General features: G+C 38.9%; 1 protein-coding gene across 3 annotated transcripts in view; it reads left to right on the plus strand.

Annotated features, from left to right (window-relative positions):
- Positions 1 to 12,828, plus strand: part of LOC145981056 (uncharacterized) — a 288,517-nt gene that overhangs the window by 59,820 nt on the left and 215,869 nt on the right. The gene's annotated exons all lie outside the window — the stretch shown is intronic.

Here is a 12,828-nt window from a genome sequence, read left to right on the forward strand (position 1 = left end):
TCGTAAACGAGGAGTCGGAATGCAGCACGTGTGTGTTTGCTCATAAGCAATGAAGAACCATCCGGAAGAGAAAAGAGAAGAAAGAACAATAGGATTCCTAAGCGTGGGTACAGGGCACAGAAAGTCCTTTCTGATTGTGTGTACGGAACTCATTTTGGGGCAAGCAGAGCGTATGTTGAGACACCTACATTGTCTCTTGAGCTCTTATTGACGTGTCGCATGTAAATGAAAAGCGATTGTATTTAAATTACACTTGTTTGGGAAACTACTGTTGCAAGTAGGACATGCAGTTTTTTTGTTGTACGTAATTTTCCACCCCCGCTTTATTGCAGATCCCTTTCGTGTTGAAACCTGAGTCCCCTTGATTACAAGGCGACGACGATACCACTGCGCCGTCGGGAAAACACTGGTGCATATGTGTACAGTCACTTCTGGGTTGTAATGATCTTATTGAAAGTCAAGGCGATGGTTACAACCCAGAAGTGTCTGTGACTGTACGAGCCGCGCTTGCTCTCCATGCGGGAGAGCCAGGTTTGGTTTGATCCACAGTGTGAATTCATGCATATACTTAGTTTCGTTTGTGCTAAAAGTTATGGCATACTGGCGCACGTATGCCCACACGTTAAAACCAAGGTACACTCGCCGGCAATAAAAATGTGACACCTTGATCCAGAAATACTCGCTTCCCTGTAATTCCTTACTGTACTGTTTTCAGAGAGGGGAAAACATTTTTTTCAGAGGGGGCAACCCCCCTCCACATAATACCGTTAACTCCTCAAAGAACACTCATTTCAGTTTGACGTTACCATGTTCGTGCAAAGCCCTTAATTCAGATAAATTGCAGAAAGTGAAATTAAATTATATGTATGAAATATATAGTTTTAACTTCACATTCATTTACAAGGGTGGCGTGGTCCTATTTCTCCACCTTCCGGAAGTCCACGTATGTGATGGTCGTCTTCATGGGAAATAGGAAAGTTTTAACCACCTTTCCCTTTCTCTACGTGTTCTTAATGTAACTACAAGTACTCGTATTTTTGTGTTTTAAAGAAGGATATGTTTGTAAATATGCCTCAAATGTTGTACTTTCATTGCTACTTTTATTATAAAGAAACAGTTTGAATTGACATTAGGTTAAGAACACTTAAGACCATCAAATTGTGAAAAGTGTAAGGGATTTTTATTACGTAAGAATCGCCTAAATATGCAAGACAAAAATGTATTGTAACCTAAATTTCCTTAAATACACCGTAACAATCAACATTTCTGGCTAATTGTTAAATTGTGTTTTCTGATGTAACTCACTTAGTGGAGCGATCTGTTTTATGTTAGAATGAAAACAGAAGAGAAACAAATGAAAACATGCATTTTGGAAGTTTGTTCAGTTACTTGATTTATTCCACATAACAATACCATACGTTGGGATATTTACATATACTTCTTGTTAGTTTATTTAATGGGCTCTGAGTTGAAATGTAAAATAACTAGTCTGTGCAAATTTTCGAACGTAAGTGATAGCCCAAGAGGAACAAAATTGTTCTACTTCGTAAATAGTTAAGTGCATAAAGAAAGTTATTCACACCTTGCAAAAAAGTGAGAAAATATTAATTTATTTATTTCCCCTCAACAGAGAGAAGTCTCAAATTACAGAAGGTAGTAATGCTGAATGTGACAGAGATCCGGTTAAAATACCGTGCGTTCATTTCGATCTGCAGCCGAGAGATCGGGAGAAGCGTGGCGGGCGGCGCTGACGGAGATGCCGACATTTGCGGCCTGTAATGCCCGCTTATTTTTATAGACATATGCAGACATTTATATAAATATTGCAAAACGATCACTAACCTGTGTTATAACACGCAAAAGTTCTTCTGTAATTCATCCAAGTTCTGCTCTTATATACACAAAAAAATACGCTTTAGAAACGATGTTAAGAGCCACAGATAATAAAACATTTTAATCATAGTTTTGACCAGTAACGTCCTGCTTAAGTTTATATCCTTGAAAGAGTTTTGTGCCGATGGGGATCGTTTGGAGGTTTTGAATGTGCAACACTGTATCAAGATTACGCTGTAGAAGAAACCGTTAAAAGTCAATAGTGTTCGTGAGCTTCCTTGCAATCCGAAATCTCAGAGCTCGAGTTTTTTGTTCCTTCGCGACTAGATGAAGACAGAGTTGTAAATATAGTGGCGAGCAATGTAAACCAAGAGCGTGTTAATTTCGTACTGTGCGCAAGAGTGTTATTCTTGGTTACTTGCAGTTACTTGTTTGTGTTATTGTAGTGTGTATGTGTGACGTGTCAGTGAGACGATTGGAGTGCCAGCCGCAAGATTCACGTTAGAAGAAAGATTTTTTTATGTATGACACGTACCTACGTGAAAACAAACTCGTGTCGAGACGTGTGTAGGTAATTTGTACAGAAATTCCCATGCGTTTCAACTCCACACAGAGATACGGTTAGACATCTTGTCCTTAAATTACGAGAAACTGTATCGTTAAATTTTAAAACACCTAAGCAAAAACGACGGATTCTAACCGAAGCAAAACTCGATGATATTGGTGCAGCGTTAGAACGTTCTCCAAACAAACCTCTACGCCGTGTTTCACAAGAGGTGGGCGTGTCAAAATCATCGGCACATACAGTCACTAAGCTACTAAAATTAAAACCATACTCTTATAACACAGGTTAGTGCTCGTTTTGCAATATTTATATAAATGTCTGCATATGTCCATAAAAATAAGCGGGCATTTCAGGCCGCAAATGTCGGCATCTCCGTCAGTGCCGCCCGCCACGCTTCTCCCGATCTCTCGGCTGCAGATCGAAATGGACGCACGGTATATGCGCAGTCACATAGAAATCGCTAAATATGCGTACATAAGCATCTTAGTTTAAATTGTATTTTCATGAAATGAAATTTCAGAAATAATATGTTCGCCCTTAACACAACATCGCCCTTAAAATAACGCGTGGCTCTACAGCCCTAGAAGGGCTTTCCTTGTTTGGCCTATCTCCCGACTGCCAGTCTACCTCCCACAATCATACCTAGAGTTGTGAAGATCTTTAACTGGTCATTGGGTGACGTGGGGTTAGTACGTTGAACTTTGAGCCGTTATAGATTTCCCAGACCGGGTTACGCTACTCGCTCGTAGCTCCTAAATTGCCTCACGATGGGACATCGCCCGTACCACAAGTCATGATAATCCTATCCTACTAATTGATGATTCCACTCATCCTTACACATTCGCAAAACTCCTCAAAAGAACAGCAGTGAAAGGAATAAAGACTGTTTTAAAAAAATCGAAAAACTAGAATCAATTGTTGATTGAGAAACCAGATTTTGATTTAATAAGATAAAGAATTTTCTGGATGTTCGTCTTCATTTTCGGTAAGAATAAGTCGTCTTGTCTATAATCAAATTGATAATTGTACCTAATGGCTTTAAACGTTTGTAATTGGCTGATAAAAAACTGAGGAATCCAACTTGGGCATCATTATTTCTCTGATTCTGTTTTGTTCGTTGAGCAAAATGAGCAGAACTGAACTTTCTGAGAATTCCAAAAAGTCTTGACAATGACAACTAGATTAATACTCCGCTCAATTTAAGATAATTTTTACTGATGTGTTGTGTTGTTTTTGTGCTTGTGCGTGTGAATGTACTGCTGCGTAGCAACTTTCGTGAATCTCACTTGCAGAAATGACTCGCAGCCAGTGACGTAAATCATAAGCTTGTCAGCAGATGGCACCTGGTGTATCTTTCTTGCACTAGTACTTCAGGCACTAGCTGGTAGATGGCACTGGGTGCAGTGTTGCGGACCAGAGATTCATGCTCTGCGAGAATATTTTCTTATGTGATATGAGACTGATTCTCTAAGATGATTTTTTTGCTCATGTAACTTTTCAGTGAAACCAAATATCCATACAGTAGTAACTCATAAAATATATCAAGTTATTACATCACATAATTGTTCCTTCGACATGATTTGATTTGGTTTATTTTACTTCGCTTTTCTGCCACTTTTGGCTAGAGACCCCGGACGTCGTAGCGCAATTCCCGGGTTCGAATCCCGCTCGGGCTTGGTTGTTTGTAAATGTCCATTTATAAATTTAATAATTTCATCACTCATCCCCATCTTCGCAAATTAGCCAAGAGGAACAAAACGCGAAGTAAAATAAACTAAATCAATCAATCAATCGACAGCCCTCGAAAGGGAATGAGCCTATCTCCCGGCTGCCAGTCTCCCTCCCACAATCCTACTTAGAGGTGTGGAGTTCTTCAACCGGTAATGGGGTGACGTGTGGTTAGCACCTCGAACCTTCAGCCGTTGTAGGAGATTTCCGACACCCGGTTACGCCACTCACTCGTAGCTCCCCAATTTCCTCACGATGGTGGGTTGCCACCGGCCCTATACACAGGCCGAAAATTCCCGGAGACTGAACCCGGGATCGAACCCATGATATACCAAATCAATAAATAAATCCTTTTTATTTATTGTTTTGCTCTTGAGGCCAGGATTTTCATATGCGGAGGTTCCAGGTTAACATCATCGAGAACCCACTTCCCCGAAACCACCACTGATTGAATTAAATCCGGTTTTTTTTATAGTTGTTGACGCACAAACGATAACTGCCCTTGCCCGTGAGGAATATATCCACACAAAAACAATATCACTTTGTCTCAAGTGTACGCGCTCCTCTAAAATACACCTGTTTTGTCAACTGTAGCAAAATTCACCGAAGACAAAAGTGTCTTGCAACAGGATGATCAAGGTAAGCATTTGGCATTGTTTATTTTTCTGTTCTATGGGTAATATACAATTGTTTCTACATCCAGAGAAGAACGGTACAGAAGAAATAAAGCTTGTGCTTTAAATACACACATTATAACATCAAAACGAAATATTATTGACAATACCTTTTAACTTTTATGCCTCGTAATGCCGATATAGTATATATTTCTGCCACTTTTGGCTAATCGTGACGCCGAGGATGAGTGATGATTAAATTAACAAAGCGACACTCACAACCATCTTTAGGCCGAAATCGAACCCGGAAACTTCGGTGATATTCTTCAAATTTCTACAAATAAGAATCGATTGAAATATGTAAAATAAATTAGTGTAATTTGTTGGTATTATAGTTTTTTACGCAACTAAATACGTTGCAATCCTTCCTAAAAACAGGGCTCAAATTATTACCTAACCTTCTGCCATACGAACTGTTTAAGGTGTGTTGAGAATGTTCGTTGCTTGTAATTGGAGTTTTATTCCATCATTTCATTGCTTATATTATGTTCGGTAACAGATTTTATAAATTGTATAACTACGTATAATTTTCAAAGTTTGAGTGGTATTTGTATGGCTTACATGTTTGTGTTTGGCTGTCACTCCAATAGAGTTACTGCTGACATTTCTTGGCCAATACAAGACACACACTGAATATGATTGTGAAACATAGACACAATACAGTGTTATTTATTCTAATACACTGTATATTATATAATAATAACTAGTTGATGAAATGTCGTCTTTTTTCTGACATCTCGGACACGATGCATATTAAATATACACAATATTACGCTTCGTCTAGAACCCAAAAAAGGTAATTTTAAAGTGCATTGTTTGCATATTTTGCCAATTTTCAGGTTTTAGGTCATTTCCCCCGATTTTCGGCATTTTCCGTCATTTTTTTTGCAATATTCGGTGTATTGTTTCGTCATATTTTGTCACTTCTTTCATTTTGGTAATATTCTTGACGCTTTTCACCAAGGTGAATATAGGCCTATATATATATCTCGCAGGATTGCAATTTACGAGCAAAAGAAATGCTGAACTGGTGACAGTTTTTGCTGTGTCGGAGGAAACCACCAGGTGACCGTTTGGCGCAAACTCAGATTTAAGATCAGATAAGGAGTGGCTGGAATTACCCTGGTCAAACGGTAAAACCCGCGGGGAAATTTTTCTGGACACACCAGGCAAAGATGCGGGAAATTAATGCATTTTACACCAATTCATTCAGTGTATAGGACTTTCTTAAATTGTTTTAAAATTATTCGGTTGTTTCCATGGGAAAACCTCGTTGCATATTTTAATTGAATGTGCATGTGGTATCATTTGGTGCCTTTTTTTAAGGCGATATTGAATTTTGTTTAATTTCCTTTTCATTTCAATTTTTAACCTGAAACTAACAAATTTAATGGTCCTTATTTGCATTTTTTCCGTAATTTTTTCCCCATTTTTTAGGACATTCTTTAGGTCATATAACTATATTTTTTAGGTCATCAACTTCCGCTCCCTAATAACCCATGGCTCTACATCCCCTAAGGACCTTGGCCTATCTCTAGACTGCCAGTCCCCCTCCCACAATCCTACCTAGAGGTGTAAAGTTCTTCAACCGTTAATGGGGTGACGTGGGGTCACCACGTCGAACCCTCAGCCGTTATAGGAGATTTTTATGACCGGATTACGCTACTCACTCGTAGCTCCCCAATTTCCTCACGATGGTGGGTTGCCACCGGTCCTATACACAGGCCGAGAACCCAGAGACTACACTATATTTTACATTGAAAATGTAGTGTTGGCAAACCTGTAAAAACAAGACATCTGGCATCCATAACTTGAGAGGCTCTTGAGATTAGCATCAAATTTACACATCAAAACCACCTTTTTTATTATAGAAAATAATAACATAAACCAAAAGATGAAATCCATTCTCTTGCGGACTTACTCTTCGGCATGTACGTGCGAAGTTCACATTGCAAATTTTACCAGAAATTTAAAATTTAACACATACGGTAAAAAAAGTATGCAATGATATTACTGAGGAGCCGCGGTGTCTCACTTGGTAGACTGTCATGACGAAGACCCATGTTCGATTCTCGGGGTGGGTGATATAAGGTCGGAATTATTCCGTCCTTGTCCCCGCATAAAGCGGCCCTGGGGCTCACCCAGCCTCAAATGAATGGATACCTGGGGGCAACCCTGGGAGGTAAAGGCGGCCGGAACGTGCTGCTGATCACCTCTTCCCAACTATAGCAGAGATGAAGAATATGTGGAGCTCTACCTCCACATCGCCCCATAAGCCTTCATGGGATGTGTGCACAAGGGTATCTGCCATGATATTAATACTACTACTGTGAAAGAGATATCGATATTTGGGGCAGTCACTCCTTACACCCCCGGCACATTTCAACATGCCGTGGACTCATGTGGGGAGAAAGGACCCACATATTCACGATCCCGACTCTATATGATTAACATCAGACTCAGGCCGTCTTTACACCCCCACCCATCCTCCCCACAGGTACTCATTTATTAAGAGGCTGGGCGAACCCCAGAGCAGTTCCGTACAGGGCATTGCTAGAATAAACCGGGTCTGCTGCTTGGCAGTTAGACACCCAACCGATTGGGCCACCGTGTCCTATCATTATTTTATTTCAAAATATTTTTCCAAATTCGGTGCTAACCGTTTTTCTGGGAGCTATGGCCAATCTTGGCCCTCGTTTTAGAGTCGCCACTTCCAATTGGTCAGTATATTGTATGTTGGTTACTTTGTATTTGCATTACACCTGTTTTCAATCCCGGACGTGTCAGGAACGTTACATAAGGTACTATATTATTATTCTAGCCTTCTATCAGTGTCCTCCATTTAACTTGGCTTGATTACCGCTGTCAAAAAGAGAGAGAAAAGAAACTACAGAAAGAAACCGAGCGATCTTCGGCCATTCCACCCACACAAAACCACCCACTCCCCTCCTGAGGCCACATTATCTCGCAGAAACCAGTTTTTTTGTTTCACTCGATGACTCCGCCCTTCCGCGGATTGAAATAGTTCGCGTGCCATCGGGCTAGGTCGTTCAACAAAGATTCCTCCACCTTTCCCAAACATGAGGAAGTATAATCTTTGTCAGGGTTTACAATGCTGCACAGAAAATTGAACTTTTACTTGACCATCGCACGTTTGTATGCAGTTTGTGCACGAGTCTACACAGTCGACCGTTCTGCAAAGCAACGAAACAACATGTGAAATAAAAATTTGTAATTCCAAGATCAGGCAATTGATCATCACCAATGTGAATAAATAAAGGTGAGCCTAGTCTGTCCTTTTCTGTATTTGTGGAATTTTCGTATAACCAATTTTCCCACTGACATAGAAATCCTGTATAGTTCCACACGGTTCCACCTGTATAAATTTCACCTTCCTTATTGGCAAATACACTATAAGAAATAGTGATTTTACGCCTTTCTTGCCTTCCGATTGCCGAACAGTTTATCCAGGTGGCAGCACGGTGCGTTTAGAAACATCAGGAAGTACGCAATCTTTTGGCTGAATGGGTCTTACACCAGTACAAAAGCATAACTGTTAACTTGGTAGCTGAAAAATCATCTGTCGTTCCAATTCGGCTCACAAGGTGAATTCAGTAACTGCTTGGATTTTATTTATCGAGAAAGAAAGTAACAAGAAAGAACCTTGTACTCCTTTGTTCTGTTGCAATCATGGATGGAAAAAAGTTACATAAACTGATTTTTCCCCCCAACCAGCTCGACTGTAGCAAGATAATTAATTATCCCTGAAGTGTATTAACTACCGTAGCTTGAAAATCTACAGACTGCATCCCTTCGCAATAAAGAAAGAAAAAAGTTGACTTAATTTTTATCTACAGGGATTTTATTTTCCCTAATTCTGTAAGACTGTAATCTATTATACAAGTTAATTGATGTTAGGCTTGTCGGCTGGACTGTTCATGCCAAAACTGACCGTGTTTTTTGGGAGGAGGGGGTGGGTTAAGTCGTGCTAATAATGGCTCAACATGAAGGATCAAACTGGTTTGATATTTGCAGTCATGCCTGGAATAGTGACAAAACAAAACAGAACGTATGTGGACAATGTCATGCAAAACCATTTTTTTTCGCAGTCACTCGTTTCTTGTGCGCTGCATGTTTTTTCATATCTTCCAATCTGAAATTAAACTCTGTAAAATTCATAACAAACTTTATGGAGTTGTATAAATCGGTACTGCTTTTGTGGAACGTTGAAAGTATAGTAATACATTTCGTCATTATAATTTAGTACCGTAATAGATTCATACCGGAACGATTGTTCTTTTTTTTACATTACCTATATATAGACATGATTTTATATATGGGGTTAATTTATTATAGAATGGAGTTTAGGCAGTTATGCTACCTCGTTTCGGATTCTCCATTGAAAAGTTTTGGCATATTTTAACACGTCTGCCCACACAACACACACGCACGCCCTTTGTTGCACTTAAAAAAAAACAACTAAAAATTACCAAACCTTACCTCCGAACCTATTTAGTTTTATTTTTGTTTAAAACTTAATTCCGGTGCAACGCGTATATGCTTTGTTCTTGTGATGTAATTCGTCAAAGGGCAAGAATTGTGTTTGAAGTGGGTGTGAGTACGGAGACCTCTCAAATTTGCTCTAGCCTTCAACTCTATCAACGGCTCTAGTGTGTAGAGTGGGATGCACAAGTATTACCGAGCAAATCTTCCATCACCATGTTTATGCTCTTTATTTTATGCAATTGGAATTGAAGAACTATGCCGAAGAAGCTGCCGACAATCTTTGCACTAGCCTACTTAAAAATCCATTCCTTAAAAACACGCAGGATACAAGAAACCTGAACCTCGCAATCCCTACATAATGCACGTTATGTATTCGTGTGAGACGTTGACTATAGGTCCACGTACTAAACCGTTCCTAACTTTTCCTTTGTTACAATTTTGTTTAGTGTAAACATTGCCACAATATGTTTTTTATTCGTTACAGAGACTGCTCTTAACAATTCCATTTAAAGTCATTACTTGAATATTAGTATTAAGTGATTATCATGATTCGTTAATCGATTGAACTGCCATCTAGTGGAGAGTTCCAAACGTTAAACTTTTGTACCTCGAGATTTTCATTTTTTTACAAGGTTCTTGGCTGTTGCAGTGGAAGTAGAGTAATCTTCTTTTTTTGACAAGTGAACTTCAATTTGTTATTGCGTACTTGCTTTTTACCTTTTATATTCCCTTCTTTACTCCTGTTCTACAACAAACAACGCACTCGGAATGTTAAACCCTTTCTGGTTTCGGTGTGCCTGCCCCCGGGCCACATTCCATAAACCCCAGATCTTTTGTCAATGCAAGCAGAGGAATAGTGCCTCATGTTGCTTTGAACACTGATTTCCATAACACCCACACCCCAGCATGTGCAGTGTTGCTAGATTACCTTTAACGGAGGGATATTTTATCTGCAAAGTTTCCCGGACTTGAATGAAAATCTTGTAGTTCTAGAATTTATTAGAACCCATTAGAATATATTGATTCCTGGACCTTGAACAACCCTGGTTTAAAGTGTGACAGAAGAGAACTATGTGTATGTGGGATATGTTGATAAGTACCATAGCAGTTCCCCCCAACTAAATTCCTGGAAACATTAATGCTAAAACCAACTTCTATCGCAGAGTGGTTAGCGTCACGTGATGCAAAGAAATGGGCCTTAGGTTACAATCCCGATTAAGGCCTGGACATTTCATGGGGTTGATACGGTATGTTCAACCATTTAATAAATTCACCCTTTATCCTCATCGCTACGACTCAACTAGAAAGATCTATAGCCTATTTGTGAATTTCCCTTCATCCATCTAATTGTATCCCAATTCATCTTCATTTTCGCGATTAGCCAAAAGTGCCATGAAAGCGAAGTAAAATAAATCAGTCAATCAACTAGAAAGATAGCAAACGACAAGACATGCAAAAAGATAGATTTAAAATCTAATGAAAATTATATATTATAAGTGTAAATATTCTAATAATCATCTTGTATGGACAACGAAGTTAGTAATAAGATGTGTTTTATACAGCGTATATTGATACACTTGTAGGTTTAATTGTATCTTCTGCAAATATGCTGTATAAAGAAACAAACTACCGGAGTATTAAGTGAGGCGAGTATACGCAGAGCCTAGAGCTTAAAGTTGGTCCAAAAATCATTCCCTTACCTGAATTCGAACAAAGTACTGTTTTTAGGAAGTGATAAACATTACATTTACGCCAGTCAAAATTTTTCAATGTGGGAAGAGAATGTAGTGGTATTTTCCAAGTACTGTACTTGAAAGGGTATGCATTTAGTGCCAGAATAATCAAGAATGTTTGGAAAATTATAGGGCATAATGTCGATATATTTCTTACGGTAAAGGGAAATCTGTCAAATGGAACTTTTACTTACTGAGTTCGCAACACTGCTCACACGTTTTCTGTGTTACTGCAGTACCATTCGCTGCCCATGGCTTATCGAAGAAAAAGGTTTGAATGCCCACCTGGTGGCAACAGGTCAAGGAGAGAGATCTTTTTGTACTGTAAAAGCTTCCCTTGTGCAATAAAATTCCCCTCCTTTGATTTTCTATGTGGATCGCATTTCTTCTCTCGTTGCTTTTTGCCTCAGCAACGTTCCTGACCAATGAACGCTGCTGCAGATTGGTTACATTATACAGCACGAATAACCTGTTCAGGATCCTTGTGTTACACAGCGGTGTCTGATCCTAACCAAAGTCTCCGATGTGAAATTTCTCGAAGACATTTGGATGAGAAGTATCCAGAAATAGTCACATGCAGTATTACTTTTCATCTAATGTGTTTGAACTGGATGCAGTCATACTGATTCTGGTAGACTCACCAAATTACTGCCGAGGTAAATTGTTTTTATATGCAGTATATTTGCAAAGGATAAAATTCAATTCACACAGTAGCGGTGATTGGATGCAAAAACTACGGGGGTGGGGGGGGGTAAGAACAGTTCATATTTTATTGGTAGACATGGCTTCAACTGCCTCCCTCGCTACCCCCCTCCGGTAATCGCCGCCACTGAATTTACATTATTAAATTGAGTTTGTCATATTTTCTATTCTTTCGTTTAATCTATCTTTCGATGTTTAACAAAGCGTGAAAAAATGAGTGCATTAATTTTATGCTGTATAAAAGTCACTGTATTGATAAATTCCTTTACCCTGCACAGCGTGATGCACAAAATAATTAATTCATTTCAAATTTGTCCACTGTTTCCATTCATATTTTTCCTAGATCGTGCGATATAAAAAGAATGAACATGGCAGTGGACAATTTGGCTGGTAGTGTTTATGCATCCCGCTCTGCAATCCGCTACAATGATATAACACAAATTGTCCACTACCGTGTTCATTCACTTTGTTTTATGCAACACAGTGAGTTTGAATTGAAAGTAGAATGCGAACGAATCTGAAGATACAACTCCATTACCAAGGATTACCTATTATTATATATTATCCTTGCCATTACTGTTGTATTTCTTAAAACCATATGAAACTTCACCAATGTCCTTCCAATTTGGTACATTGGTTTAACTTGTACAGTGGGATTGTATTACCGTACAAATTGTCCATCACCATGTTCGTGCACTTTATTTGACCCAATAAGAGCTTCAAGAATTAAAAGAAAACTCAAAACAAGCTGTTGACAACTTCTGCACCAGCATACATAAAAATCCATCGCTTAAAAACACACAGGATGCAAGAGAAAATTTAATGAAAATAGTCATGGACAATTTGCACGATAATACTCAGGGATTCCACTGTACTTACTAACTTAAGTTGAGTACAAGTCAGGAATCGTTAAGTCAATGCCCCAGAGTCGAAAGATGTAGTAAAGAAGTTAAAATAATCTTATACACAGTTATATTAAAAACAGTCGCATTTCCTGCGGCTTGGTTCTTAGATATGAAAAACACTTGTAAGAACATAAAATCATATTACCCCACTTTCAAGTTCACATTTAACTTGCATTTGATTC

This window comes from Lepisma saccharinum, chromosome 28 (assembly GCF_977018435.1).
Source record: "Lepisma saccharinum chromosome 28, izLepSacc3.1, whole genome shotgun sequence".
Taxonomy (NCBI): domain Eukaryota; kingdom Metazoa; phylum Arthropoda; class Insecta; order Zygentoma; family Lepismatidae; genus Lepisma; species Lepisma saccharinum.